The sequence below is a fragment of the Acinonyx jubatus genome, chromosome A3 (assembly GCF_027475565.1).
Source record: "Acinonyx jubatus isolate Ajub_Pintada_27869175 chromosome A3, VMU_Ajub_asm_v1.0, whole genome shotgun sequence".
Taxonomy (NCBI): Eukaryota; Metazoa; Chordata; class Mammalia; order Carnivora; family Felidae; genus Acinonyx; species Acinonyx jubatus.
In genome coordinates this window covers 105479340-105505124 of record NC_069388.1, presented here as the reverse complement: position 1 = coordinate 105505124, position 25785 = coordinate 105479340, and the positions used below count along the sequence as shown (strand labels likewise).

General features: G+C 41.5%; 1 protein-coding gene and 2 long non-coding RNA genes across 19 annotated transcripts in view; 1 reads left to right on the top strand and 2 right to left on the bottom strand.

Annotated features, from left to right (window-relative positions):
• Positions 1–12426, top strand: part of LOC113592504 (uncharacterized) — a 49866-nt gene extending 37440 nt beyond the window's left edge. The window contains exons 5-6 of one of the 3 annotated variants that reach the window (XR_008289558.1): positions 6043–6182; positions 9572–12426. This is a non-coding gene — a long non-coding RNA (uncharacterized LOC113592504). Of the gene's footprint in view, positions 1–6042; positions 7731–9571 lie in introns of those variants that run through there. The other 2 variants (XR_008289559.1, XR_008289557.1) reach the window with 2 other exon arrangements.
• Positions 1–25785, bottom strand: part of SLC8A1 (solute carrier family 8 member A1) — a 390461-nt gene that overhangs the window by 153310 nt on the left and 211366 nt on the right. The window lies entirely within an intron of this gene.
• LOC128311270 (uncharacterized) overlaps positions 1–25785 on the bottom strand; it is a 133892-nt gene that overhangs the window by 57698 nt on the left and 50409 nt on the right. The gene's annotated exons all lie outside the window — the stretch shown is intronic.

The window sequence follows — 25785 nt, the reverse complement described above, 5'->3', positions numbered from 1 at the left end:
AAGGCCTGTGGCATGGGGGATGAATGGCAAATCTTACACCATTTGCCTTTTGGTGTGCCTGAGAGCCTGAAGCTCCCTAGGAGTCCCAAGACTAAAGCCCCTAGGCTACAGTGAGCAATTGAACAAAAACCCACATGATAAATGATCAGTAGGCTTTCAAGCCAGCACTCGTGGAAGCCATGCCATCCTTGAGGTATTGGGAAGAGAGCAGAGCCCCATAATTACCACTACTGTGTCTATGGGGAAATTCAAGAGCCCAAGTTATGCAAGAATCTCCTCACTTTCTCCATCCTAGGATCAGGAACCTTCCAACTCCAGCTTCAGATCCAAGGTGGTGCCAGGAGCTCTGACAAAGGGGATGGCATAGGAGGGTGTCTTCATTTTCTATTCCTGATGTAACAAATTCCCGAAATTTAGGGGCTTAAAACAATACAAATCTATTATCTTACGGTTGTATAGGTTGGAAGTCCTAACAGATATCACCAGCTTGAAATCAGAGTGTCAGCAAGGCTGTGCTCCTTTCTGGAGGGTGTAGGGGAGAATCAGTTCCATTGCCTCTTCTACCTTCTAGAAGCCACACATATTCCTTGGCTCGTGGCCCCTTCCTTAAAGCCAGAAACACTGTGTCTCTCTGACCTTTCTTCCATAGTCGCCACTGACTCCAGACAAAAACGGTTCTCTGCTTCTAAGGACACATGCAATTAGACTGGACCCACTGAGAAATCCAGGATCATTTTCCCATCTCAAGTTCCTTAACGTAATCACATCTGCCAAGTCCCCTTTGCCAAGTCTGCTAACACATTCATAGGTGCCAGGAATTGGGACATGGACATCTTTGTATGTGTGTGTTTTGGGGGGGGGCATTATTCTGCCCATCACAGGGGTAAAAAGTGGTGAAGGAGAGAGATTCACAGAGATTCAAAGGATCCTAGATAAGAAGCTCTCTGGAGGAGGCTCCCTTTGTGGGACTTCAGATTGGTGCTATTTTTCCAGGACCCTTTAAATAGTTCAGGCTGGTTTTCCAAAGTCCCCACTTTTTAAAAAATTACCTTCAGGGCTACCGTTATCATTCTGGTCCTTCCCTTCTCACCTGGATTATATGCTAATCCTTCCTCACTGGTCCCCTATGGCCCTACATGCAAATTTGCCCTGCCCCAGGCTCACTTTCCACACAGCAGCCAGTTATCCTTCAAAACTGTGTCTTGTTATGTCACTCCCATGTTTAAAACTTTTTAATACTTTTCTCTCCTACTTACACCAAGACCCCCAGGCCCCTCACCATGGCCAACAGAGCCCTACCCGGCATGACCTAGGACTCCTCTCCCATCTGCCCTCACCCTACTTCCCCCCGGGGTCACCGGGCTCCACCAGCACGGCTTCTTTGTTGTCCCTCCAGCTCCCCAAGCCAGCTCTCGCCTTGGCCTCTACGGCACCCTTTGCCTAGAAGGGTTGACTCCATATCTTTGTGTGGTTTCTTCCCTCCCTTGTTTCCAGACCTAGTTGAAATGTCACCTCCTCAGAGAACTCAGACCATTCTCACTCCCTCTGCCCAACCCCTTCCTTCGCTCTCTATCCCCCTAACTGAACATATTTATTTAGGTTTCGTGTTCCTTACACTACCTGACATTACATTTTTGTGTGTGCCTGTTCTCCTTGTGGATTATCTGTCTCTGCTACCAGAACGCAGAAGGTACCTGAGGACAAGGAAATGCCATGAGCTAAGAATAGTGCCTCACACGTCAGAGGCACCCAAATACTTGCCGAAAGAATGAATTCAACACATATCTGTTGAGGAGCAATTTTAGGGAAGGACACTGTAATATAACGATGAAAATGACGGACATGGTCTACTCTTTTCCCCGAGTGTCCCCCTGATTGACCGGTTTTTCTGTCCAGAGTCAACTGTTACTGATGACCTACGGTTATTTTTAATTCTCATGTCCATCTCATGGCTCTCCCTGTCCTCATTCATTCTTTTATTCATTCATCTAATCACGTATTTATTTTGAACACCTAAGCTAGATCCGTAATAGGTCCCCGTCCCTGAAATAAGATTATCAGTTAGGGAGGTTACTTTTGCTGGTGGCCATGATGGGAAGCAGATAAGGGATAGAAAGGTTCTATGCACACTCCTCTAATCCCTCCCCTTTCTCATATGAATTCATTTGCAGACAAAGATGAAAGCATCTTAAAGTGGTAATAGAGACTCCTTAGATAATCAAAGGATTCCAAGGATGTAGGCGTCAGGAGACATGATCCCAGCACCGACAATGCGAAGATTGTGCCATGTGGATGGAGTCAGGTGACTGAGGATCCTGCTGCATGGGTCTAGAAGGTCACTCTAGAAGGTCTAACTGGCCAAGTTAGAATAGGTGTGTAATCCTAATCCCCAGCCCAGCCTCGGTGGCAGTGCACCAGGAATTGCCCTTTTAACATTTTCCACTCCTTATTCACCATTAGGCTTGTAATTTCTGTGTTTTACTTACAGAACACATGCTAAGTGAGTGGTTCTAAACTAGCCTGAGCTAATTTCAACCTCGAGCTCACTCTGCTGCCTATGGCAAATCAGATAGGGGATATTGACGCATGCCCTATGTGTCCTACAAGATGCGTTATGCAGAGTTAGTTTGGGCTCTGTGTGGGAAGATGCACATGTTTCAAATACTCTTAATAATCAAGACACATAAGGAGATGCTTCCTATGAACAGATGAGCCAAGAAGAAGCTACACAAGGTACACAAATCCCAGTCCTGCTCACTAGTTTGTGGAGGAGAACAAAGAGCTGGATGTCAGAAACTGTATTTTGAAATACTCTGCAAGCATAGTTCTTTCCGGAAACATGCTTGTAATCCAAAGCACTCATACATCAAAGCAGATATCAAGAACCATTGGCTCAGTTGTGATCATGTGACATTCGGCCTCACGTACTACTTTGCATTGCAAGACATCGCTCGTTTATCAAGTTAATCTTGGTCAGAAATATTTGCTCGTCTTGTGGAACACTCGCAGCACAAGTTGCTTGCCATCTAAGGTTTTATTGAACAAGCAACATGGAAAGCCACAGAGTACTTTACAGGGCGTCCAAAATTTGATGCTATTTACTATGTCTAATGAGGACTGATAAGGGCGAAGTATAAGCTTTTACTCTGAAAGCGAGGCTCAGTAATCAGAAATTAATTAAACAAGTTTGTTAAATAACACCTTAGCATTTCAAGCTCAGTCTGAACTTTTCTTCTCTCTGATTTAATGCTTCAGGATGGGGTGAAGTTCCTAAGCCATTCAGCCAGGTACGCTCACACAGCAAAGAGGAGGCGGAAGAAATAATGTGTCATGTTCCTCTCTTCCTTTCAGCTCGGCTGACAGACAGTCTTCTGTCTTGGCCAGAGCACAGAGAGGTGGTCCTGCTTCTCTGCCAGGCTCTGTGTCTCCCAGGGCAGCTGGGTGTTGCTACTCAGTATAGGGTCTGCGTACCTCTCTTACGATCCTGCCCTTCAGACTCTTATAAAGAAAGCACCACACTGCTGCTTCTAGATTTAGTTACTTTTGTGCATTTCCTTCACTGAGTAGTCTCGGATGAGAAGACCTTGGAGGATGCAGGCCAGTTCTTCTGGATGGAAGAGACTAGGGGCCCCTGCCTTCCCAGCTGTTTGCCTCCTGTGATGACATTCACATACCGTCTTCCACCAAAGAAACCCAGGGCACAGCCGCTTATGTGCATAGCCCCATCTACATGGACTAATTTATCCAAATTTGCCCGTTATGTACACAAACATAATTTCTAGGATTAAAAATAAACTAGTAACACCAAAGCTAGGCTGTCTAGCTTCCGTGCTAAAGGGCTATGGAAACTGCGCCCCAACACTTTCCAACCACAGCCACATGAAAAGCCACAGAGTGGAACTGTCTGGAAGATGAGAATATCAGAGAGGCTTAGGAACTCTGTGTGGGGGAGGATGTTATCAAGAGATGGGAAACTGTCCTGACCATTTGACTTTATAAATGCTCATTAACAGTTTTGCAAAAGACTTGGTAAAGACGCAGGCATATCAGCAGGCTTCTCTTCGTGCTGTAGGGAATCCGGATATAGGGATTCTTGTTCTTTTTGTCAGAAAACTAATTTCACTACTGACAGTAAATCAAAATGCTACATGGCCACCCCAATAAATGTAAATGACTCTAAGATGCATATCTCCATAGAAAAAAAGAATAGCAAACACTTATAAAAACGGAAAATACTCCTACATGTAATCTGACTGTTCTGAGTGGGGACTGACTTATCAAAAGGTCTCTCTAGAAATGGACCAGAGTTGAATCTGTGTTGTGCGTCCACCATTTGGTTTTTTCTTTATATTAAATTGAGGCTATATATAGATATGAAATTATAATGGCACAAAGTGCCTGTTTTCCATAAGCAGTCGGTAGACTCTAAAAATAAGAATTCATTCCTCTCTTTGCTGCAAAAGGGCACCAAAGCTGAGGCATTTTTATTTAACATACCAAAGTTAATCAAATTGGTATCAAAGTATGTGGCAAATGGCTAAATCCCCCCCAATTACCTTATTTTAAATGAATGGACGAGGAAATACATACTTCGGTTTTGTAATCAGAGCTTATTATGATCAGGCCGAAACTACTGTATTACAGTTTTTATTACCTTGGAACAAATGAATAGACTGAAGAATCCGTCCACACCACTGGAGTTAGGTCACTAATTCTGACCTCGAGGTACCTACATGCCATGCGACTCAAATTGTTATCTGAACAAAGGAGAGAACTGTTTTATGTTAAGGGTCCACAGAGTTGGCCGTCGACGACAAATGTCACTCCAACCTGAAATGCAGTATACAGGTCGTTGCAAATAAGCCAGTCTACTAACTGTGGAGAAAAATCCTTAAAGTTAATTTCCAAAAGCAACAAACTCTATGCTGGTTGGGGGAGACCCTGCTTTTATCCACAGTAGCAGATTGTCTGGAAGTCTGGAAGGAGAACAGGACCTTAAGTCAGAGGCCTGGGTTTGAGGCCTTTCTTGTCAGTTGGCCTTTATGTAAGCTCGGGTAAACCACGGTCCTCAGTAACCTGGTTTTCCCTGGATTAAAAAAATGACCTAGCATTGGGGCACCTGGGTGGCTCAGTCAGGTAAGCGTCTGATTCTTGATTTTGGCTCAGGTTATGATCTCACAGTTTGCGAGATCTAGGCTCTGCGCTGACAGTGCAAAGCCTGTTTGGGATTTTCTCTCTCTCCTTCTCTCTCTGCCCCTCCCCTGCTCTCTCTCTCTCTCAAAATAAATAAATAAACTTAAAAAAAAAAACAAACCTAGCACGGTCTACCTCGAAAGCCTGTTGTCAGGATCACAGGGGATAATTATGTGAAAGGTGCTTTGTAAAGTGAGAAATACTCTCCTAAGGCAGGGCACTGGGCCTTCCACATTTGAGTGAGGATGTTCTGCAGGGAGATCAGCCTGGATAGACATGGGGTGAGGGTAACTTCTCTGCCTGATAGTTACCTCCTTCGAGCCGTGGAGGCTGAATCCCCCTCGGGCTAGACCTGTACACGGCACCTTCGGTTATCACGAGAGCTGACTGAGCACCGAGGATGTCTCACTTCTAACTTCTGAACGAGTCTATACAGCTGGTCGTAAAACTCAAACAGGTGAAAATCTGGCCTAAATTGTGCCAACTCAATGGCTTCATGTTGGCAAATTTGGCAAATATTTGGGAAGGTGACCTTTGGGAGCTAATTACGAGCTGCTTTCCCTTCGCTTACGTATTCTTGCACCTGTGCTAAAGCCAGAGCAAGGAGAAGAGAGAGCAGAGAGCAGTGGGATTTGCCGCCTGATGATCTTCGGGGCCTCGCTTTGTGACAGTCTTGTTCCTTAAGTGGAGATCTTTGTAACAGAAGTCGGTTAAGCTGCGTCAGCACGTGGGGAAGACACAGGATACAACACTGAGACTATGTTCCCCTTCAAATCTCCAAGGCTTCACGACACGATGGGTGAAAACAAAAGGGCCTTAAACAGATTTGATGCATTTTCCTCATTTCAGACAATGTCTGTTCCTTACACGTTATCTTCTAGCCGACAGCAAAAACATGCCAGCTCATCCTTACTTCGTGGACACTGTGGCTTTAAAGGGCAGAAACCTGCAGCTCCCAAAACAGTCTAGTGAAGTCAACTCATATCAAGGTCAGCAGAGTGGATGATATAAAATATTCAGGGACGGGTGTGGTGAAGAACAGGGCTTTCTTTCTTTGTCTTACTCAGTATGTTGATAATTCTACTTCATTAACCTTTCTTTTTTTTATTTTTTAACATTTATTTATTATTGAGACACAGAGAGAGACAGCATGAGCAGGGGAGGGGCAGAGAGAGGGGGAGACACAGAATCCGAAGGGGGCTCCAGGCTCTGAGCTGTCAGCACAGAGTCTGACGCGGGGCTCGAACTCACGAACTGTGAGATCATGACCTGAGCCGAAGTCAGACGCTTCACCGACTGAGCCACCCAGGCACCCCACTTCGTTAACATTTCAAAATGCATTTTAAAGAAGCCATTGTTTTCATTGGACATCTTTATTCCAAAGTGCACCCATTTTTTGTTTCTCTGCTTTATTATTATCTATAGTAGGCATTTCCCATGGTTGAAGTGATGCACATTAGAGGATTTATTCTGGACACTGTCAATGCACAACTTGCCTTGAGAATTTTATGGGGGAAACTTAACCTTTTGTGGTGGTTCAGCTTAGGATGGTTATTTTGAGTGAACTGGTCTAGGTTATAAAGTCTAGACAGTGAGATTCTACCCAGTGGCCCAAAGTGATTCACCTAAAAATAATGTGACGCACCAATTAAAAATCAACGATGGAATCCTGCTGCATGAACTTCATTGCACAGGGTGCAAGGATAGAGGAAGAGGAAGCTAATATAACAAACGTAGAAACGGCTTATGCTGTTAATAACAATGACACATATGGGCGTATTCTGATTCTGCTATTACCACTCACTAGCTTTGTTACTCCGACAAGTTGCTCTCCCTCTCTGTGCCTCATTTGTAGCTTTTTTTCTTTTTTTTTATCTTTAAAAGAGGGATAGTGATAGTAGCTACCTCATGAAGTTGTCATGAAAATTAAATGAAATAATCACTACAAAGTATTTAGCAGAGTGTCTGAAATATTGTCAATACTCAACAAACACCAGCTGTAATGAGATCAGTAATGCTTATTCATTTGACTACATGGATAGATTAAAAACTAAGAAGAACCAGGACAACAATAAGCATGTACACAGTTTGTTTACTATATTCTGGGCACTGTCCTAAATACATACAAGCATTATATCTATTAATGTACTTAATTCTAACACCAACTTCATGAGGTAGCTGTGTTATTATCCTCATTGTACAGACAGGGAAACCAAGGAACGAAAGGCAAAGTGACTTACCCAAGTCTCCATGATGGAGCTAGGATTTGGCCGGCCAGTCCACAGGTATCTCAATGTTTCCTGAAGTTAATTAGCACATTTTTGTTTTTATAATCTTGTTTATTACATCATGAGTTTCTGTCTTTTAAAATGTGCAATGGTTGGGGCACCTGGGTGGCTCAGTCCATTAAGCGTCTGACTTTGGCTCAGGTCACGATCTCACGGTTTGTGAGTTCGAGCCCCGCCTCGGACTGTGTGCTGACAGCTCAGAGCCTGGAGCCTGCTTCCGATTCTGTGTCTCCCTCTCTCTCTGCCCCTCCCCTACTTGCACTCTGCCTCTCAAAAATAAATAAACATTAAAAAACTTTAAAAAAATAGATTCAATGGTTATTTGATAGCAGCCATCAGCTGTCATTTATTTACTTGTATCTCTCAAAATAAAGGCATCACAAAATGATGATATGGGGAAATTGGAGTTACTTTGTGTATTATTCATTGACACGTGGGGAACAAAAGGTATCTCATGCCAAATGTGGGCAAAGCAATATACTTTTGGGCTTGGAGAATGAGATCTGGAGCTTAAGGGTTTTTTGATCTCTCTTCTAATTTTTCTTACAAGGCATAAACTGATAGGATGCCCGGATTTATGACAAGATGGCCCTTTATCCCCTCTTTTCTTTCTGTACATTGAGCTCCTATTCTGTAACCAATGCCTGTATAAGAAAACAGAACCCCCTGCCACTGCTCGCCATCAGAGCTCTTAAAAATCTTGTCCAATTTCATCAATATTCCTTTTTTACAGTTTTTCCCCCTTCTTATTTTATAATGATTTCCCCCTACATGTTTTTCAACTTGTCTTCTAAGCCCAGATGCTTAAATATTGGTTGCTCTGGGTCTTAATGGTTACTCCAGAGCCATGGAATTTTAAATTTGATCTCAGACTTTTAAGACGTGACAGCTTGATTATTTTACAAGGCCAAAACCCTGAATCAAGTCTGTAATTTTAAGAATCAAAACTGTTTTCCCACTGATGTAGACATTTTGAAATGTGTGGTCCACAGCTATTTATGAGTGGTTTACAGCTGTTGTCTCTTTGTGCCCGAGATCACGGAGAGTCCAGAGTTGATCCTCTGGGACTGCTATCAATTTAGCTCTCATTTGAGACAGCTTTTCCTTCAACTATCAGTTTTTGGCTCTCTTATGCTTACTGTAGTCTCATGCCATTCAGGCATTCACAGGGCACTTGGACAATTTAGCGATGATCTATAATACAGGCTTTTAAAACAAGTGACTTATTCAAATGCCAGTGAAACAAAAAATGACTCTTGGATTAAAAAAAAAAAAGCAAGTGCCAGCAACTGAGAAAAAAATTCCAGAAACTAGTGTGAGGGGTAGGTCACTTCTTTAGCATAAGGAGATGTGATTAATACAATACCAGTTTGGGGCATCATGATATCTGAGACCCAATGCAACGATTCCTAATGTTGTCACCGAGGAACTCAGTGGACTGAGGAACTCAAAGGAAGGCTCTTCAAGGCAAACTTACTGATTTTTTATTGCACTTGGACCTGATTTTGCAAGTGCTCTATCAGAGGCCATGTTTGATAGGGCCCGGCACCTCATTTCCCAAGCGTGTTCTGGAAATCCTATTCCAGTCCTTCTTCTAAGGGAAAAAGTCATTATATCAGCCTTGAGAATGGGATAAACCTAAAGTTCACAAGGTAAAATCTGTTACCAGGGTGAAAAATGGACACGTTCTGGTTTGGGGCTTAAACATGCCTCCAGTGGGCAGACTTCACTAAAAAGCTCTAGATCTTGACCCTCCTATGGCTCACGTTTGCTTTTGGTCCTTGATCACTTATGCCTCAAGCCCCCTACATTAACATTTTATCCCTTAGTTTCCTTATCTATAAAACGTCAGTAATAATAATACCATGGGATTGTTACAAGCGTGAAATTCACTTATATTTGTAAAATGTTAGAATTATGTCAGGCATAGAGAAAGCACTATATAAATGTTTGATTATAAGAATTGTTCCCTGCTTCTTTTCTATTGTGATAAAAAGAAATCTGATTAATACACAATTATATCTGAGTATGGTAGACTGTGCAGACCATATGATAGTTGAAATCATGGAATCCATTTTTTTTTTTTAAAGAATGAAACGTTTCTGAATTGCAAACTCTGGAGAGCACCGAATGCCATATTGAGAAGTTGGATGAGGAAAATAAAGAATTGGAAATACTAGACGTTTGGATATTGGTTGCAGCTTTTTAGGATTATCTCTGGCCCATGTAAATTGCAAAAGCAGATGTGAACATTGACAGTGTAAACTCGACTAAAATACTACTCTAAATATGAATGTCTGCTATTATAAAAGAATCTACTGATAATAAAACCTGAGGAAATAAACAATTAGAAAATAGCAGGTTATTTTCTCTTCCTTAAAAGTCCTGAAATTTTAATTTCACCATGCATGGTCACAGGATAAAACATCTGTTCTAATGGAAAAATAACAAAAATCCCTTTCTGAAAAGCCCCACAGAGAATTTTTCACATGAGTAGATGGAAATATGTATTCCATTTTTAGATAACTACTCTTTCTTGATGCAAAAAATTTGGTGGTTAAAAAACACAAATATATCACATTTGCCTTCAATCACGAAAGCCTAATAAGCACCAGAGTTGCAAAACCGTCATGCTTAATGAACTCATTCATTTATTCATTCTTTCCTTTCGAGAAGTGAATGACATCCAGGCACTGGGAAGGCTGAAATAAAACAATTAATCCCTGCTCTTAGGAGTTCACACTTTAGCCGGGAAAGTCAAACCCCAACCCCAATTAAAAGATGATGTCATTAGCCCTGAGATAGAGATACACACAGGAGTGACTTGAGAAGGGACAAGGAATCCAGATCAGCAGTATCCGGAAAAGCTCCTAAGAAGAGGTGACATCTGAATGGTGCCTTTGAAAGCGCTATGAAGACAGCCAGGCAGAGATTCTCTAGACAAGGAGGAATGATTTATGCAAAATCATTGATGGGTAAAAATGCACCAATCAATCTCATACACAGCACCTGAGCGTGTTGCCTATATTTCTGTTAGCATGAATCTTACGCCTATTTTTATGGGCTTTTATGTCGCCCTTGGCAAGCAGTATACTCTTAGAAATGGGCCGATCCATTCCCGTGCTTCCTATTTTGTCTTGCACTTACAACTCGTCAGCATAGGTTCGATGCAATGAAAAAATGAATTACTGTGAGGTTTAATAAGATCATTTGTGAAACATACACTTCACCAAAACGTCCACAGAACCACTCATTAACAAGGGCAACTCTTGGGGTTTTGCAAACATGGCCCCCTTCCCAGGGCAGGGGCAAGGGAAAGTCTCTAGTCTTTTCAAAGAATCTCATCCCCAAGGCATTTTTGTGGTCATGTGGAAAAAGGGTCTGGGAAATGTGCTCTCAGATGGCATGGCTGGAATGAGGAATGGGAACAGTTTTGCCTTCTACACAGTTTCTGGAAAAGGCAATAAGAACAAAAAAAAGCATCAGTGTGGGTCAGCATTCTCGGTGCCTGAGTTGAAAGGTGCTATAAACAGGGGCGAGTCTGATAGACCATCTCCACCCCGGCCCCATGCCAAGAATAGCTACAGGGTGGCAACTCAAATCAGGGCTGGTGAGCTCTGTCTCACGACTTTGGAGTCCCAACCAGCATCTGGGAAAGTCGCTCTGAAGAGACAGCCACCTTCCCGGGCACAACGAGCGTCGTGCCCAGGTCCCACACAGAAAGACGTTCATCTCAGAGCAGAAACAGGGCTCCGCTCCCTTCAGGCAACTTACAAAATAAAGCTTTAAGTATGGGGAGCTGGGAATTTCTGGAAAGAGGGAGGCCTATCATCTAAACCTGAGTTCTTTTTTTAAAGCAAGTAAAGCAGAGAACAGCAATTATTTCCATGCCAGTTCTCAGGGGAATTGCTGTAGCCAGAATCAGCTAATGATGGTTATTAAAGGTAAATGTTCCCTGATCCTCAGGAAGTGATTTTTCATCCTGGTGCTTTTGAGGCTTTGTCTGCACTTGAATCCTGGGTAGAAGAAAGCCCTCCTGGATTCATCCTAATCTAATACTCAAAGTGGGTGATTCGCAGGAGTCTGTTTCTTCTTCTAAATATTGTGGTAATGGGAGATTCACTCTTGGCTTCGACTCTTCACCCCAGCAATAGAAGAGTACAGCTTTAAGACTAGAACTGGTACATCTGCTTATTCCCTTTTATTTACTTTTTTTTTTTAATTTTTTTTTAACGTTTATTTACTTTTGAGACAGAGAGAGACAGAGCATGAACGAGGGAGGGTCAGAGAGAGAGGGAGACACAGAATCTGAAACAGGCTCCAGGCTCTGAGCAGTCAGCACAGAGCCTGACGCGGGGCTCGAACTCACAGACCGCGAGATCGTGACCTGAGCCGAAGTCGGACGCTTAACCGACTGAGCCACCCAGGCGCCCCTGCTTTTTCCCTTTTAACAACAAAATAATAAAATGCAACAAAATGCCACTGTTTCTGTTTTTTCTTTTTTCCTTCTTCATCTTCTAGGGTATTTACCTTTCTTACCTAATTCAGAAGCATGCTGGGAAGTCTAACTACATCTGAAAGGGGATGTTCTGTAAATCCTTAAGATCGGAGTAGTAACAGGGAGTCATTTCTAATCCGGGATAAACTCCACTAATCGGCTTTCTTACCCCAGGTACAAAACACAGTAAAGCCAACCAACATTTGGAAGAGGAAGGAAGAGCTGTTATAGTTGCCCAGTGAAGTCCTTTTCACACTCAGCAGAGGGCAAATACTATTTCCTCCGTATCTCTATGCTAGCCAGAACATCGCGTATCATGTCGTCAGCAAGCATGCTGCTTCCTGAAATGCAAAGGCTGTCTACTTTTGAAGTTTGTGTGTGTACGTTTGTTCGTGCACTCAGGCACATGCAGGCTGCTAAACTTATTACTACCCAAGATTAAGAAGCGTAAATGGAAACTGAATGACTCTGCTCTTAAGAGACCTTCCTTCCACCAACTGCAGTGCTAGGTGAGAGGTATCTGTTTCATTTTCACACCCTGCTTTGTTTGATTGGGCCTCGTACCAAAAGAAAGACATGTTATAGCTTTGGGGGGAAGGGTGAGGTCCAGTTCTTGCTGGAATCAGTTACCAGAAATTTTATTTACTTATTTATTAAAAAATTTTTTTTTTAATTTATTTGTTTTGAGAGAAGAGAGAGAGCACAAGCAGGGAAGGGGCAGAAGAGAGGGAGAGAGAATTCCAAGCAGGCTCCAAACTGCCAGAAGAGAGCTAGATGCGGGGCTTGAACTCACAAACTGCGAGATCGTACCTGGGCTGAAACTGAGAGGAGGATGCTTAACGGACTGAGCCACCCAGGCGTCCTCACCAGCAATTTTAAAAGGGATCATCCCTTTTAAACCCCGTGTTCAGTCCTGCCCAATAATAAAGAATTGCTGTTAAAACTATCCAAACACTGGCTGCAAAGGGAGCCAGTATAAACCCAACAGATGCAAACATCCTTCCCACATCCCTGACCGTGCCCCTCCCCTGCCAGAATATTGAAAACCCTGGAGTTAGCTTTATTTTTTGTCGCTGCAGACGTGGCCTGAGCATATTCCTGAGGAGTCCTGCCTCATGAAGGCTTCTTCTTGGAAGAATCTTCTTTTCATCAGCGTTCTCTCTCACTCACTCATTCTCAAGACAGCCTGGATTCTTTATCAAGTCACTAGTTTTGCTTTATTAAGTTAAATAGTCTACCAGATCAAGACAATTTAGGAGCTATTGAGGTGGGAACATGATGGCAGACAAAACTGGTCCATTCAATGAAAACAAAGGAAACTCCAAAACCTTTGAACACTTTTCCTTTTCTTCCCCCAGAAGAAGGAGAAGGATGTCTCATCCAGTTGTACTGGGGTCATAGGAAGAGCTGGGTGCTCATATTACCTTTGGGTTTTTTGATAAACCTGAGGAGCAAGCAAGACAAATGGTAAAACATGTGGATCTCTGACAGGCAATGACATAAAAGAGAATCGCGAACAGCTATTTGGAGAGTGGTACGTTATCCGGAGAGTGTTATATGGTTCATCGGGGACCCCTTTAAAGGTGTTTGTTCAGAGTCTACCTCTCGAAGACACCTACACAAGAGCCGTCAGCTGCCGATTACACGGAGGAAGATTTATACATCATCCCAAGAGTCTTTACGACTGCCCTTTCCAAAATCACGAAAGAAAACAAAGACACAGAACAAAGAACCACAGTGGGTGCTGCTTCATATTCTCTTGCACCCAGCCCTTGAAAGTATCAAAGCAGAGCTCCTTATCAGGGCTACACTTCAGCTCTCCTTTTATTTTTTAATTTTAATTTTTTAACGTTTATTTACTTTTGAGAGAGACAGAGACAGAGCGTGAGCAGGGGAGGGGCAGAGAGAGAAGGAGACACAGAACCCAAAGCAGGCTCCAGGCTCTGAGCTGTCAGCACAGAGCCCTAAACGGGGCTAGATCCCATGACCCGTGAGATTACGACCTGAGCCGAAGTTGGACGCTTAACCGACTGAGCCCCCCAGGCGCCCCTCTCCTTTTTGCCACAGGCAAAACAACTCCATCTCTGGAAGAATCTGAATGCCACACTCTATCCTTAAATAGCCTTCCCAGCAACAGACACAAGATGGGGTAGAGTTAGACTTTCACTGACAAGGAGGGCTTTGCAAATAGAGAGCTACAATCAGGCAGAAGGAAAATAACTGGAAGAGTCAGTGGTTTGGCCTATTCACCCATCCCCTCCCCCACATTTTTCTATTTTCCTGAAAAGCAAAGCTGTATGACCATTTACCCCAGGGATTCTGGCCAAGTCCAGGAAAAGTAGGCTTGTAATTGTTCATGTAATTCTAGTGGTTTAAGAGAAGCAGTGGTCTCGTCCATATTATAGACGACTTCTGCAAACATGTATAGCCCAGATGCTCAGGAGGTTAATCTTCAAAACACATTTTTTATCTGTATAAAGCCGTGCACACGATTCTTATTTCCATTTCTTCTGAAGCTTTCAAGCTTTCAATTAAATAGTTCTTTATTATAAATATATAAATATATGTGTGTGTGTGTATATGTATGTGTGTGTATATTTTTTTTTCCAATTGAAAGACTTGACCGCACATTAATGATGGGTTTGTAAGATGGGAAGTCTGACTTCTAAGGCAGCTGGGCTGAAGTAGCAGTCTAATAAACTTTGTATCACACAACTTATACTGGTGTCTCTGTCCATGGATGACCTTCTGTCTAGTTCTGAGCTACAACGGCCAACTATGTTCACGCACAGTCCATTGAGAACCAACCTTAGAGTAACTTTCAGTTGAAAACGAATAACCGTGGACCTACCATGTGCAACTTAGAGCAGCGGATGATTCTAGGGCTGCATGGATCACGCTTCTAAGTCACATGGGTTTAATTGGTCAGACCAAAGTTATGACTGCACCAGCTCTGCACGTGTGTTCTTCCGTGGACTTTCCACTTAGACATCCCTTGACAATAGGCAGGATGGAGTCATGCCCTCAGACCAGTATGAGTGCGATTGGGAATCAGACTTCAAAAAGTGACCCCCTAGGTTCCTTAAGTAATGTCTAGCCCTCTTCCAGAGGAGTAATTAGCCATCAAGTTCCCTTCCTCCCCCACTTTCTAAAAGATATTTCAAACAATTTAGAACTGAATGAGTGATTATTATACTCAACTTCCAAGTCTTGTTTGTCTGGCAGAGAATATTTAAAAGGATGTAACATTCACCTTGTTCCCCGTCTGTCAGTAAATATTTATTGAACAATACCACCTCGAGACAAGAGCAAAGTATAACATGCAGTCCTGTCGTGTCTAGTTGAATAGAAAAGACCAACACAAATGCAAAAATCATAGAACAATACAAGGTAGCCTAGGTGTAGGATTGGTGGTTGTTGAAGATGTCAGTGGGTCAAGAGCTTATAAAACGGTTGTTTCAAAACATGCTTGTGAGTTGGCAGCAGTCTCTATATGTCCTCAGAAAACTAATGGGAGTCAGGCTCTTACAAAAGCTTACATTATATATAACGCCCCTGAACCAGAGACTTAAGAATACGAACTCATGACTTGTTATTGTTCCAAGAGGAAAAATACCTGGAATATACCTGGTCCAGGAGCTCGCTGTAGAGGATAAGAGGATACTTCTTCTCTTGGGGGGAAGGGCAGAGAGCGAGGGAGACACAGAATCCGAAGCAGGCTCCAGGCTCCGAGCCGTCGGCCCAGAGCCCCACACGGGGCTCCAACTCAAGAACCGTGAGATCATGACCTGAGCCCAAATCGGACGCTTAACCGACTGAGCCACCCAGGCGCCCCTGTAGAGGATAATTCCATTCCTGATTCTCTCAGCCGGCCAGGCAGGGGAGAGGTCGGGTGTCGGTGAGCACGTGTGTATACGGACAAGGACAAAGGGCCTCGCAGCTCCGGCTCACGACACCGGGAGGACAGGGGCATGGGGCTGGAGTGAAGGTCAGGGAGGGGGAGCAGGGATGGAGGCTGCAGGATGGGAAACTAAAATGGGGGCTCTGCAGGGTGCGATGATGAAGAGCCATCCTGGCAAGTGGGAGGATACAAGTTTGTCTCCTCTCCTCCCACCTGCTCTACATTTGCTCACTGTATGACTCCGAGCCAGGCACTTTCTCCCTCTGCGTAAAGACAGAACAGTGCAGCGGTTAACTAGTACCCTGCTGTTGACTTCCTTAACTCCTGGCTGGTGCCAGAGGGCAGAGAGGAAAGACGGAAACAGAAGGCACTTTCCCTTCGCTTCCCTGCTCATCACGGATCCCAATTCTGCCTCGCCAAGCCCCGCACCCGATTATCGCTCCTGCAGGGATGCGGGAAAGGGAAGAAACACACACCAGGTTATCAAACCTTAGTAAGTCGCGGCCTGAAGCAACGAGGAAGAGAAGAAGAAGGGGATTGTAGTCTGAAAACACTGCCTGATCCTCTGGTTTAGAAACCACTTCTGCTTTCCCCTCCGCTGTCCCCAGCCGCACTGCCCCCTGTAGACTCCGCAAACCATAGGGGGTGCTTAAGGCAAGGTGGTCTGTTCCGTTAATAAAACTGCCTCGGAGACGGGATTCGTGACAGCATTTCCACGAATTTTCATTTCAGGAGCAAATAAAGACACTCCCGGAGAACGACTCCTAGGGCCTCGCACACGAAATGACCTTCTCATCCGCTTTGTTTTCATTCAACAGAATCACATTGTAGGAAAGCGAAGTCATTCGTCGTTAAAAGACCTGACGCAGAGAAAGGGTTTTAGGAATAGCCCTCCCGGGGAATGTGCCTTCAGATGAAGAAGAAGAGAAATGGGAGGAGTGCACCGGGGAAGTGTTGGCTTCAGCGTGGCTCCTGAGGAGGAGGAAGTTCTACCTAACTTGGGCCAAGTTCTCCCCACCTCCCAGCCCCTGACCTCTACTCCTAACCTCAGCTCAAACGCCGACGCTGAGGCGGCCTCCACAGTGAGTATAACTCCCGTGCTGGGCAGGAGAGACTCAATTGTGCACACACCCCTTCCAACTCTACGGTCAGCAAATTCACGTTGGTAGTTTGAAATCCTCCATCGCGGAAGAGTTTACATCATGGGAATAGACCAATTCCACAAATCGGGACTTTTCTTTGGAGGGGACAGCCTACCAGCACACCAGTGGGTAAAAGCAAACAAATACATTTCTTCCCCCAGAGAACCTCAAAAAGTACTTCACTTCTAAAATATCTCTGCCAGATGACCCTATATTTCGACTTAGAATATTATCACATGTTCTATAAAGCCATGGTTTACGAGCTACATTTAATGCTCAAGTACAGTGATGATTATTTTCTTACTCAATTGTGTTACAAAATCCTAAGCGATATCATTTTTCCTGTCTGGGTAAAGTATGGGGATGTAAGCTATAAAAGAATAAAGAAGCAAGGAGACTGACCCAACTGTGTGTTTTCAAAGAATAATTTGACAGAGTCTGATAAACATGTTACATTATTTGGAATACTGTTTCCGGTTATACAATTTATGAGTATGGCTTGTGTTACAACATGAAGGGCAAAATTTTTCTTCTTTAAGTTACAAATGTAATTTCACATGCGGGGTAGATGAGGGACTCCCAAAGGGTTCCTAATGAATATTTTGCCTGTGTGCTTTAAAGCCCCAAGTGTCTTTCTTACAGTCTATCTGCAGCATTGAGCTACTCTGTCGAGACAATCTCATTAAAATACACATTGGTACCCCGGATAGGTAACATGGCAACAGAAGATTATCAAAAATTGTATATTTTTTGTATCAGATTAGTGGACAGACATAGGGTTTGAGGAGTGGGGTGAAAGACAACCATATTTTGGTAGATAGCTAGCTGGACCTATGAGCTATGAGGAGTCTTGAGTAAGCATTCTCTTGGAGGAGTAAGAGATTCAGAATAGTGAATTTGGGACAACATAAGGGCACTTGGAGGACCTGAGGGAGGGAGAGTTTCAGTCTCAGTGTATAGGCTAGACAGCCGGCTCCAATATATCAAGGACTCTCTGATGGCACCTGGATCATATTAAAGTTCAAATATCCATTGATATTTGATATTGAATGAGAAATGTGGTAGGGGAGTTAAAAAATCACCGGTTTTCAAAATTTTTGTGTTTTTATCTTAGTTTAGAATATAAGTGAGATAACACAGTGTTAGGCAGATCCTACGTCTTCTCTTTGACCCATACGTGGCATCGATTCTCACCAGGTGTGGCGAGAACATCGGCTCTTACACTTCCGTTCTTTCCACACTGATGACCTCTTTCCTTCCAATAGATGAGGAAGCCAAGCTAATGAACTGTCAAAGAGAAAGACCATGGCAGAATCAGGGCTACATTTGCAATAATGTATTTCCTGGGATAGTCTGCTACTTTCTCATTATCCAGGTTTACTGCCCTATGAGGTTTTGTTAGGTGCTCAGAAATAAGAGAATTACAGCAAAGGGACACTGCATCCCTAAAAAAACAACAACGCATTTTTTAAAAACCAGGAAACAAAGCAGGTTTTGGTTGCTGTGGGTAATTTTATGTTTTAGTCATCAGGATTTGAAGGACCCCAAAGATCCCATTACTATGTTTTATGATAAGCAATGACTTTCCCTCCATTTCCGCAGACATTTTAAAGTGGTTCGTATCAGTACCTCCCTCTCTTCAACTTTGATACCCAGCAGTTAAATAACAAAAATAAACATACAAATGTCTCAAGCAACCTGGTTAAACTCTAATTGACTCCCCTGACAACTTTGATATTGTCCCCCTGGTTTGCGCCCATGACCAAAATGTATAACCACTGGGCATATTTTCTAGACATAAAAATTCAATGTAATATACGGGCAGGCAAAGTTTATGCCAACTCAATGTCTGTGTTTTTTTATTATAAGAAGTGCTTTCTCAAACAAACTTGCCGGACTACAATGTAAAGCCATAGGTGAAACAAAGAGAAGGAAAGTCCAGAGTGTTAAAATGAATGGCTTCGGGAGCTTATGAGTCCACGGCTTTAAATCCAAGTGCCTTACTGTGCTTAACAAAATTTTGAAAATGAAAACAAAGTCTGTCCATTAGCAATAGGGAGGTTAGTTTCCCGGCTGAAGTTCTGGAAGTTACCAGGATCCCAAACTAAGAGGCCCTTGATGAAACCCAGGGTTCTACTGTCACAATATGACCCACCTCTGTTTGCAGATGAGTCACTGGGGCATTTCTTCAAAGAGGCAGGAAAGCGGGGGCACCCTTCTAAAAATGGCACCATGGGGATTTGCATTTTGGAATGGCCTCCGGGTGATTCTGCCCCCTTGTCACTCCAGAGCAGTGTTACTTCAGGCACCTTTGAAAGAACTATATGACCTCACATATTTAAAGAGCAACTTTCCATCTCCCTCAAAAAGCCCTTTGTTAGTTTACATTAAGGTAATGATCCACTGGATCTTTCAGTTAATGTAAACTTCTTGTCTTCATAAAATAAGCTAAAATGGATACACTCTTAATTTTTACTGTGAGATTGAGGTCTTACTGCGTCACAAGAATGCCCCGACTATTGGGAAAGGTCCCTTTATCTCTATCACCACCTACCAACTCGCTTTTAAAATCTTACACGTTGCAAATCACTAAAAACACCTGTACAACCAATATACGTCAACGCTCTAATATCACACTAACCCCCGGCAACACACGGTTAGCGGTTTCATTATTTTATTTTGAGTCGTCACATGTACTTATGAGTTAAATACGAACTACATAAAGAGTTTTACATGTGAAACAGTGGCAAACAATCAAGAAGAGAGGGAGGAAAAACTAAGCATGAAACCAACATACAGAGTTTTCTCTTTCTATGACATGTGTGCTCCCATCAAGGCAATGACAAAAGAAAATACATTTTTTCAGGACTTTTCTACCACAACACTAACACACACCGGAGGAGACTTCAAATGCCACCTACTGACAAGTCAGACTATCGACCCATCGTCTCTCTCATTTTTATTTCCCCTGCACCGTAACGTGATGGCCTTTGGAGAGTGAGGCAACAAAACCACCAAAGAACCAGGGACTCTCATGTGGGGCTTTGGGCTTTGTCTTCAGTGTCTGAGTTGGATTTGGAGTCATGCTCCTGTGGAACAGCTGTTTCCGGAGACACCCCTCTAGAGACATACCTGGTCACTTGCCATGGTTTACGTGATTATCCGTTATGGGGGTAAATGCATCCAACGAAAGCTCATTTCAGAATATAATATGGTATGGATTGAAGACCTAATAGAAGTGTACCCAGAGGGGTGATTGTGATCTTTTAAGTCAATAAAACCTTGGAAGCCTTCTGTAAATTGACTTAAAAAAAATGGCTCCCTTCTCAACACCCCACTGTAGTTTTTGATTTGTCTTTGGTTAAGTCATTCTGAGCAAAAGGCCAGGCCAGGGTATTTTAAACCTTGAACAGTGTCACCAAGGGATACAAAGAATGTTCTATTATCTTGTTTATTGTCTTACCAAACTTAGCAATACAAGCTTCTCTTCCTTCATCTAGTGGATTTTCCACGGATATGAAAGCCTCAAAAAAGCAAAGAACATGTCTGCTATCATATAACAGGAGCTAAGTAAATATTTGCCATAAAAAAGAATTTTTTTAATAATTGAATGAATAGAGTTTCTGAAAAAAATTGGCAGCAATAATTGTGGACTTAAAAAAAATTTTTTTAATGTTCATTTATTTTTGAGAGAGACAGAGATAGAATGCAAGTGGGTTAGGGGCAGAAAGAGAGGGAGACACAGAATCCAAAGCAGGCTCCAGGCTCTGAGCTGTCAGCACAGAGCCCGACATAGGGCTCGGACTCATGAGCTGTGAGATCATGACCTGAGTTAAAGTTGGATGCTCAACCGACTGAGCCACCCAGGCGCCGCAATAATTGTGGATTTTAAGTAAAGCTGTAGTTGTGTCATTGTGTTCAATTAAGTAAACTTTAAACTAGGAATGTAGAGCTTGTACACAAATCAGTGGAACTTTCAATAACACATATTTAAAATTTCCATTTTTCTGAATACAAAAATGTCCTCTAGGTGAAATTTATACACTTCTCTCTTCCCTCAATATCAAAGATTTTTTAATATCTAGCTTTACAGGGCTTTAGAAGTACAAGAAAAATCACTGTATTGATGCTAAGTGAAGGGTAGAGAAAGCAATTATATTAAGCTGTTGACCTAGTTTCTTTCTCTCTGGTTTCTTTAAGGCAATTGAAAAGTCCTCAACTGGGTACAATTCAAGGGTGGCTATTCCACTGCTGTCCAGTCAGAAGCACATAGATAGAATGGCTTTTATAGACTTATCTGTTATATTCACTTATATAATTTTCTGTCATCAAGAAGAAAAAAAGGTCAAACTCTTGAGATTACTGGATCCACTGTAAAACAAGGTATCCAGATGTTACATTAGAAACAGTACTGATTGGTACAGAGTTCAAGGCATTTTCAATTATGATATGAATATATATATTATATAAATGTCACATATATATATTATATATATGTCACATATACATATTATATGTGACAGGTTTATAAATCTTGTGTATAGAAAGTATTGGGATTAATAGAATCCATGACAACCTGTTTAATGTTTTAAACAAAGCACTGAGTGGTGTGACGGAAACCAACCAGAATCTGCTACCGTTCACCTAAAACTGCAATGAGATATCTTTATGGTTGAAATTAGCAAAGAGATTACTTATGCATGCCCTTTATCCAGCAATTCCAGTTCAAAGAGTTTATTTGACAGATTGTTTCACAGGTATATGAAAATTCTCATGTACCATTACTGTTTATAAAATAAAAACCCTAGGAAGCACCTGGGTGGCTCAGTCGGTGAAGTGTCTGATTTGATTTCGACTAAGGTCATGATCCCAGGGTTGTGATTTCAAGCCTCATGTTGGGTCTATGCTCAACGTGTGGAGCCTGCTTGGGACTCTCTCTCTCCCTCTCTCTGCTCCCCCTCTCTCTCTCTTTCTCCCAAAGTAAATAAATAAACCTAAAAAATACCCTAGAAACTTTTAAATGTTGATCGATTTAGGATTTTTTTTTTCTCTCCAACATACACTGTTTGCTGTCTGCCAGAAATTGTTCCAAGTATTTTTCACACACTCAGTTAATCCTCAGAACAATGATCTTCTGTCTCCACTTTACAAATGAGATAAAGTAGCTTGTGGGAGGCCACAGGGATATTAAGTGGCTAACCTAGGGCTTGAACATAAGCAAGTATTGTAAAAAATAAGATAGACCTAAATTTAGTGAACCAATATCAAAGACATATTTTTAGGTTACAAGAAAGAAGCAAGTTGCATATTAAATATAGTTCTAAATAAAGAGCACATTCTCTCTATATACATCTACATATGCATACAAGTGCCTAGAAAAGGTCTAGAAGTATCTATCCAAACCAATGATCTGTTAACTCTTATTTCTAAACAGAATTCTAAGGTGGGCTTTCACCTTTTACATTTTTTACACTTCTGAATAGTTTAATTTTATATATTTAAATGGCAAAGAAATGATGTGTTTATTGGGTTATTAAAATAAAGTTAAATGCCACCCACATTCCCATCCATGCCCTAAAGACAGTGATTAAAAAGGAAGAACACTAAAAATAAACAAACAAATAAATAAAGTATAACATTTACTGGTTGTATTTTTGTTTGTAATAATGAAAAGATGTTATTAAAGAATCCAACTTTATACAGTCTATAGTCACAAGTACATGTATTCTGTATGTGGCAAATGTATAGTCCGGAATAGAGGACTTTCATGGAAGAAAAAAAAATACACAAGGAAAATTAGATTATTAATGTTAAGTTCAGAACTATTCCCAAATTTCTTTAGACACACAGCACATATATGAGAAAAACAATGATAACAATGAATCCATAAAGATAACAGTATTACTTAATGATAGATTTACAAGAAACAGAGAAATATATTGAATGTGAAATCATAATGGGAGTTGTAATGATTTGGTATATACTATACTCATGCTTAGAAGATTCATGTTCAAATTTTCAAATATTTAGTTTTTTAATTTATTAAAAAAGTCTGACTATAAACATGACTAAAGAAATGGGAAAGTTATTTATCCTGATATTTGTTATATTTATTTAGTGTTATGCTTTGAAATCCATCTATAAGATGAATGCTGGAAGGCAGGATTACAGCCCATTATAAGATTTTAATCACAACAAGGAAATGTGGTACATGTAACACCCTGAACAAACTGAGGGTTGAAGGGGGAGGGGAAAATGGGTGATGGGCATTAAGGAGGGCACTTGTTGGGATAAGCACTGGGTGTTATATGTAAGTGCTAAATCATTGGATTCTACTCCTGAAGCCAAGATTACAATGTATGTTAACTAACTTGTGAATAAGAAAGAAAAGAAAGAAAGAAAGAAAGAAAGAAAGAAAGAAAGAAAGAAAGAAGAAAGAAAGAAAGAAAGAAAGAAAGAAAGAAAGAAAGAAAGAAAGAAAAAAGGAAGGAAGGAAGGAAGGAAGGAAGGAAGGAAGGAAGGAAGGAAGACCTGTGAATCGTGACACATTGGCATGGAATTTTGATTCGTCTTACATAGCAATAATGTGATCAAAAGATTATTAGCCCTGTAAATTAAACTCAATAAGCTCCTGTGAACCCAAGCAATTTACTATCAGTCCACCCACAAACAATACACATTTAGAATATATTACGTCTAGAGACACAGCTACACTAGGACTTAGTGGCAGATCCTCGCTCTTGTGAAGAGATGGAGGAAAGACAGAGGGTGTGCCTGATGGTGGTGAAGAGAAAACGGAAGTGTCCAAGTGCCATATTGAGAATTCATGAAGTGCCCTTACTACCTGTAGAACTAGTCACTGCTCTTGGATTTTGGCTAGAAAAATCTAATCTTTTTTTTTTCCATATGAAATTTATTGTCAAATTGGTTTCCCTACAACACCCAGTGCTCATCCCAACAGGTGCCCTCCTCAATGCCCATCACCCACTTTCCCCTCCCTCCCACCCCCCATCAACCCTCAGTTTATTCTCAGTTTTTAAGAGTCTCTTATGGTTTTGTAGAAAAATCTAGTATTATACTCAGTTTTACAAAGAAATGAGGAACAGCCCTCAATCCACTCTTCTTAATCCGTTTAGTCAGATCCGATTTGCATTGTACATTAGTACTCATTCCATGGCAACTGAAGAATATTAAAAGTGATTCCAGAAAAAAAATATGCAAGAAATTGCTTCAGGTATTTTCCCCTTACCTGAGAGAGCCCAAGGGCAGAATGAGTAGGCCCCCAAATTTCTAGGAATGACATCTCCTTGTTGAGAGCAACCTGAAATATGCAGTTGCTGTAGCCTAACTCCTAAGAGACACCTCCAGTTATTTAAAGAGAGTAACGATAACACCAGCCAAGCAAAAGCAGTAAACTGATTTCTTTTTTATGAATAGGTATGCCTCATTTAGGAGATCTATTAAACTTCCAGTTAAAATGAGATTTTTCTACCTTCTGTAGCTGTAAGAAACACTAATCTATTTTCTCTTATTAACCACATGGGTGGGGAAAACTAGTTGGTGGCTTCTTCAAACTCTCCACCTACGAAATGACCTTTTGTAAGCGGACATTTGAAATGGGACCTGAATGGTAACCTGGATAATTTCTATACATGAATGCATGCTAATAAATGAAACTCTAGGAGTATAGCTACTATGTACTTAAAATGCCTACCATTTCTTCTACAAATGTGTTGAGACAAAATACTGAGTATAAAAGATTCACTATCTAAGGCACAAATTCCTAATTGTTGCTTTAAGGCACTAAGAAACCCACCCCTTGATATATACTCATAGTAGAGTTTCCTAAATCTTCCTGATTCTTTTTTATTTTTCTTTTTACCAAATAAAATAAAGACAGAACTCTGTTAAAAATATTCACTGGAAATAAAGTAGCTAAGTCATTTTAATTAAATGTATTTATCATCAAGCTAGATGGTTCCATGCAGTATTTTGTATTTATTCCTGTTACTTTTCCTTATTTTATTGTTAACTCATTTTCCATCCTGTGGGGATTGTTAATGCTGAGACTGTCACGTAGAGTTTTTGCTCTCTTTCTTTTATGTCATCATCAAGTTCATTAATCACCCAGTGATTACTCAAGTAATTGACAAAGCAGTGGATGGACCTCTCTGAGGACTCTTCTATGTGTCTCCACGTGAGACTCCCTTTAGGCCAGATTGAGACCAAGCATCACACTTTGGTATGGTTGTTCCTTAATAGTTCCATAATCCAGCCCTCTTTGATCTCAGAGTTCTTTGTGTTGGTCACATGACTATAATGAAAGCTTTTCTTAAATGTTTCGCTGAACTAAAAGCACATAATACACACGGTATTCTCCTGGTCTTATCAGTAGGAACTAGGTCAAAGACATAGAAATAGCAAGCGGCTTCCTTGATGTTGCAAATGGCAGACATTATATCCTATCCGTCTCTGAATTCCCAGTTTCAGACCCAGTGACTACATGACATTAAGTATATAGGTTAAATAATTTTTTATTGGGAGAATCTCAGATTTTTAAAGAAGTGTTTTTGTGGTCCTAACTATGCCATCTTCACAACTCTTAGTCTCTATGGATCTGGTTCTAACTCTGCTAAGAAATTCTAAGATCTCTTTCAGATATGAGACTCTTACCTAGATCGAACATTCTTTAGCTTATAACTTATACCCTCTTTCCCTAACTCTATGCATTCTTCTGAAAGAAATTTAAAAAATATATTTTCA